The following is a 6,489-nucleotide window of genomic DNA, read 5'->3' as shown; positions in this document are numbered from 1 at the left end:
TTCTCTGTGCTTCCTCTGATTACCTCCCATAACTGCCTCCCCACCTCAAAACAGCTTTCTTGTGCCTTTAGATGAAGATGGTATTTAAGATTGTAAGCTTCAGCCATCTGGGGGAGTTTTACCCAGTTTTCCTGGGTTTCTCTGGTGTATCCATGAAGTAAACATGTTATGAAACATCTGTTTTTCTCTTATTAATCTTTGTTTACAGGGAGGGTCTCAGCCACGGAAGCTGGAAAAGTAGCAGGTGGAAGATTGTTTTTCCTCTCCTATGATGTCACAAGTGAAAAAAGTAGAATGTCAATTTTAATATGGTATATGATTACAATTGTGTTCTAAAAACACCTATGCAGAAAGATTTAGAAGGGTCTATGAAAAAATTAATCAATGGTCAATGTAAGAAAGAAAGGGAAATTTTTATTTCAGCCAGCCCGAGGATGCTAACCCGAGAGACAGTTTAACAGAAATCTCTGAGGACTGTTCTGCCCGTTAGAGATCAAAGCGCAGTTTTCTATGTTTTTGAGACAAAATGGTTATAGTCAAATGATGGATTACTAATAATCTACACAATCCAGATCTATGCATACAAAGCAAATAATGAGTCATGGGTCAATGTGACACCTTTACAAGATTAAGAAGGGAGATGAAGAAGAAAGGTTATTGCCTACGATGTTATGACCATTTGTGAGATTAAGAAGGAATGTTTTTTCCTAAGGAAGCCTGATCATTACAGACACACAATACACACGAAGGGGAAGAGAGGAGGCCCAAACGGGCAAGGAAAAAATTTGTGGTTAAATGTGTCTTGCTTGTCTTGCCATAAAATATGAATTTATTTCATCAGAAGAAAAAAATATCAAAATATTAACACTCGCTTTTGAGGAGCTGGTGTTGGTTGGCTCAGATTTCTTCTACTTGTCTTCATCTTCTGAAAGTTCTATAATGAGAGAACATGTATTACATAATGGAGTGGAAGAAATTTTGAACAAATATTCACAGAGAAAGAAATGTTGCCCACTGTGAGGGGGAAGGGAAAATCTGAGACCCACACGTTGGGGGAGCGGTGGAGGAGGATGGAAAGTGCCTCCTCCCGGTGAGTATGGGTGGGGAGAGGTGAGGAAGCCCCTTCATGATGATCAGAGGTAAAGATTACAGAGAGGGTGGCTTGAGGTTGGAGGAGTTTCAGATGCAGATGACGATTAGGAGGGGTAGAACAGTAACTGCCTCTCAAATGCATCCGTTCCCCCACCCCCTCCCTCCTCTGAACTGGTTCAGATGGTAAAACAATTAGAACTATTTTCCTCCTGTCCATTTTTTTCCTCACCAGGGATGAAACCGGGCCCAGGGTTACCAAAGGATCTGGAGTCTGGACACAAGATCTTTCCCGAAGCCAAATGGAGACTTTACCTTGGGAGCTCCACCCGCAAGCAAAGGAAACCACCAGCAAGTTAGAACGGAAAGTCACCTTTCATATCAAGGTCCAACACTTGCAGCCCCCCAGCACTGTGTGGTTTGGAGCTTGTGAGCTATAAAACCCAGATCCTCAAATATAGAGGTGTCTGTTCCATTTCAAGCAGGTATTCACTCATGCAGGCATGCCTCACTCCGCAGGACTTAACAAGGACCAGTCAGGGTCGGTCACTGAGCTGACCACAGAATATAGCAGTGAGCCGAAACAGAGGTCTCAGGGTGCTTACGTTCCAATGAGAGAGGTTGTGATATTGTGATATAATAAGAAATACACTTTGGTTTTCCCCCACTTTCTTTGCACTCAGCTCCCAAAACTCTTGCAATCGTCACAATAGGTCTGTGTGCTAATGGAATCTTCACGATAGGTCTTTTGTGTGTGCTAATGAGACGTCTGGTGGCTGGAGGCTCATGACTCCTCTCGGGATGTGGGCTAGTTGCCAAGGGAACCAACCAGGATATTAGAATGTTGAAATTTCAGCCCCATCCCTCCAACTCTCCTATCCACCCACCTCCAGTCTCCAAGAATGGAGAGAGGCTGGAGATAGAGTTCTGTCACCAACGTTCAATGACTTCATCAATCGGGCCTATGAAATAAAGCCTCTACAAAAAAAAAAAAAAAAAAAAACTCTCAACCAAGGGGGTTGAGAGAGTTTCCAGGTTGGTGAACACAGAGCTGCTGGGAGGGTTGTGTATCTAGTGAAGCCATGGAAGCCTCACACTCCTTCCTGCATGCTCTGCCCTGTCCATCTCTTCCATTTGTCTGTTCTTGAGATGTTTCTTCTATAATAAACCAGTGATGAAATAAAAATTCACATTTTAAGGCAAAACAAGAAAAAATTAAACCTAAAAATTTTTCTCTGCCCTTTGGCCTTCCCTCTTGGGTGCTTGTGCATCTACATTATACGTCAACAGGCCCATCAGTGGAAGAAATACCCACTCAACCATAAAGATCAGTTGTTCTCCTTCTGGTCCCAGCCATGTGACTCCTTAGAAGATAACCTCCCAGGAGTTCCTGTTGTGGCTCAGCGAAAACAAATCCGATTAGTAACCATGAGGTTGCGGGTTCGATCCCTGGCTTTGCTCAGTGGGTTAATGATCCATCATTGCTGTGAGCTGTGGTATAGGTCACAGACATGGCTCAGATCCTGAGTTGCTGTGGCTCTGCCCTGTGGTGTAGGACAGTGGCTACAGCTCCAATTGGATCCCTAGCCTGGGAACTTCCATATGCCACAGGTGCGGCCCTAAAAAAAAACAAAATGAAGATAACCTTCCTTTCTAAATCCTATAAGGGGTCAGGATGACCCACCACTCACCTTGTACATGCAAACATTTTTGGAGAGGCATGCATCTTATGTACAATACCAATATATAATTTACTTAAAGGGAGCAACTGATGCAGAACAGACTGGTTGGATGACCTGGTCTGATGATGATACTGGGCCACAACTAGTGGAAGTTCTTAACCTAAATATGTGCTTATGATTTTATTAATATTACTAGCTATATTACATGTATTCTGCCTGTTTTACAAGATTATGGTTTCTTGAATTGCCAAATGTGTATCTGAGCCTCAGATAAAATGTATGATGATTAGACAACTTGAAACAATTGACCAAATATACACTCCTACAAGATCAAGGATTGTAACGATACGACTCCAGATGTGGGAAGAAACACCGAGAGGAAGTCATTTCCTGGACAATAACAGACTAGTAAGACAGGTAGTCCAGAGGCATCTTGCTACTGCTAACAGGGTCTAGTCTAATAATAGCAGGTTGAGTGGCCTATCAACAACAAATGCTCACCTGACCTGGGAATGAGCATTCTTAGTGCCATGGGACTAATCGGTCACAAAATGCCTCTCAAACCTAGGTCAAAATTAAGATCAAAAGGAAGGGATTGTAAAATAAAGAATGCTGCCCACCATTCAGTTCTACAAGAATCAAGTCATTAGCCTTTGTAGTCATGGACCTAAAATACACCCTGAAAAGAATTCAGGGTGAAGATCAAGATGACGCCTTTTGTGTTCTGGGAAAACGGACAGAACTGGCCCTCGGATAGTTATTTTCGGGAGAAACTTCATATGCATCTGGATTCTTGCATCTTCCCCTTCTTAGAAAAGCACGGAAAGCATTAACTAAGAGGTCTGTTCCTTGTGATTAGCAGCAAGGAGATGTGTGCTCGATTGCTCATTCTTAAACCGAATACTCTGGCCTCCCCCTTTATCTCTTCAGAAGCGTTCTCAGAGCTTTCTGAAAAGATGACCTCTCAAGTTTAGATTGAATAAAATTTTCTATTTCTTTCTCAGATTGACTGTGGATTAATTTTTTTGTTGCTGCCATTAATCTAGGAAGCAAACCATTTTCCTGACTTCTGTGACCTTTCTAGCAAATTATTGAAGGAAAGAGAGATTGTGCTCAGTTTCTAGAGAGCTGGTCGGACGTACAGGAGGCCCAGACTTGAGACTGGCCTCTGAAGTGGGGCAGTCTTGCCGGACTGAACCCTTGCTTTGTGGGATGTGACACTAACTCCAGGTAAACCCCGCAAGAGTTGAATTGAATTGTGCGACACCCAGCTAGTGTTGGAGAATTGGTTGGTGTGGGGAAAACGCCACATATTTAGTGTCAGGGGTATTAGTTGTCGAGAGAAAGGAAACAGAGGAGTTTTCCTTTCATTGGTGTAATAGAGAGAAATAGGAGATTTTCCCTTTTAGAGGTCAACAATCGAATTATGCCTCAAATAATTTTGCAGCTGTGATGACTACTGTGAAAGGAAGTTTCATGATATCATGATAACCTGTTAGGGGGGATTTTGCTAGGATCAGAGAAGGCTTCCCCAAAGCGGTGAGGATTGAGTGAAGATATAAAGATCAGCAGGAGGAGTTCCCTCCATGGCTCAGCGATTAATGAACCTGACTAGGATCCATGAAGATGTAGGTTCGATTCTTGGCCTCACTCAGTGGGTTTAAAGATCTGGTGTTGCTGTGAGCTGCAGAGTAGGTCGCAGACGCGGCTCGGATCTGTCGTTGCTGTGGCTGTGGTGTAGGATGGCAGCTGCAGCTCCGATTCGCCCCCTAGCCTGGGAACTTCCACGTACCACAGGTGTAGCCCTAAAAAAAAAATAAAAAGATTAAAAAAAAATCACTCAACAAAATTACCTAGTATTAAGGAAGCCACTGCCTAATCATACACATTCCATTTGGAGCTGGGCCTCTAGATATTTAAGTATAAGGAGCAATTGAAGTCCTGAGAATAGCTCTTAATCAGATAATTAAAATATTGAGACATGTGATAAGTGGTGGCTGACCAGTGCTCACAGACCAAGTGAAGCACGGAACACTCTCCTCCGTTTCATTCATTCATTCACACAACCCTTAGAGAAGACTTAAGAGGCTCCAAACTGCTCCCCCCAGCCCTCTGTCTCCGCTTCCTCCTCGCCATGCACGTGTCTTCCACTTTCCCTCGCAGTAGCTGTGCATGCATCTTAGGACCTGCACACACCTCCTCATCCACTCAGGAGCAGCCCTGCTGAGAGACAATAAAGAGGCTTTCTGTTTCTGGAAAAGGTGTTGCAGGCTCGGCTGTCCTGTGGGTACAACTCTGCTGTGCCTCCTCTCGGTCGGTGGACGCTAATCTCTGATTTTCTGGTCCCAAGGGATAGCCTGCTCCCTGCTCCCACCTCACTTGGTTCCAGCAAACCCTGTGCAGCTACCTGCTTCACCTGTTTTCTAGTCAAGTACCTACTGGTCAGACCCTGGCCTGAGATCCTACCCAGCCCACAATCTCCATTCCTTGCACCTTCCACGTCACTGCGGCAGCCACAGGGCTCTGGAGGGTCCCGCCAGAATGTGAGCCTCATGAGGGTGGGAAATTCTTGTCTGATGGCTTCACTGTCTGTCCCCAGAGCCTGGATCAGTGCCAAACTTCTCCCATTTAAACCTTACACACACACACACACACACACACACACACACACACACACACACACACACAAGAAACCTTACATACAGAATTTTGGAGCTGGAAAAGATTCTAAGGATCATGTGATGCAACCTCTTCATTTCACACATGAAAGACAGAAACAGAGAGAAAACAAGGAGTCCTGGTCTGAAGTTCTGGGTGCCAGGCCTCTGCATGTGGCACCCTGTGAGCAAGTGAAACTGGACTAAGCCCAAAGGCAAAGAACAAAGCTCTTCTTCAAGTGACGATCTAATTTAGCAAAGTCGAGCTGAATGTGGGGGAACTGAAATTCTTCACATGCACAGCAACTGGCACCCGTGAGCGTATAGAGTCGTCTGTCCTCAAGGAGAGAAGATAACTTCCACATGGAGGGTCGTGGTGCAAAAGGAAGGTACTAGGTTGCAATGAACCGTCTACATCATAAGTATAGAAGATGCAGGGAAATACTGTTGTCAAGCAACAGAGGCCAAAGGACAGACATAAGAAACTACAGTTGTTTTGGAAATTTACCAAAAATTCACTCTCAGAGAAGTGGTAGCTCCTCAAGCTCAAACAAAGAGAGAAGCAAAAGTGGTTGGCCGAGTTAGCAGTCACCTGCACCTGTTGTCAGCTGGATACAACCAGGAAGTTGAATGCTATTTCTGAGGAAGTTACTGCTATTTCTGACATAACCCAGGAGGAGACGTGAAGCTGGGATTCCATGATGGTTTGACTCCTTTCCTTGGCCCTGAAGCTTTGAACATCTTTTCTAACTGCTCTGTACCTAATTCAGATTCTTCATCTGTAAACAATGTTAGTATATGCATTGCAAAAAAAGAGAAAGAGAGGGAGAGGAAGAAGGGAGTTCCCTAGTGGCTGAGTGGGTTAAGCATCTGGCATTGTCCCTGCTGCAGCTCAGGTTGCTGCTGTGGCACAGGTTCAGTTCCTGGCCTGGGAACTTCCACATGCCATGGATGTTGCCAAAGAAATACTTTTTAAAATTTAAAAGATTTTTTTAATTAAAAAAAAAAAAGCAAGAGAAGATGTGAAATCAAAGTCACAATGCAAACTAGTGACTTCAGGA

The sequence above is a fragment of the Sus scrofa genome, chromosome 4, assembly GCF_000003025.6.
Source record: "Sus scrofa isolate TJ Tabasco breed Duroc chromosome 4, Sscrofa11.1, whole genome shotgun sequence".
NCBI lineage: Eukaryota > Metazoa > Chordata > Mammalia > Artiodactyla > Suidae > Sus > Sus scrofa.
The sequence above is the reverse complement of the archived record's forward strand: the minus strand, read 5'-3'. Positions refer to the sequence as shown.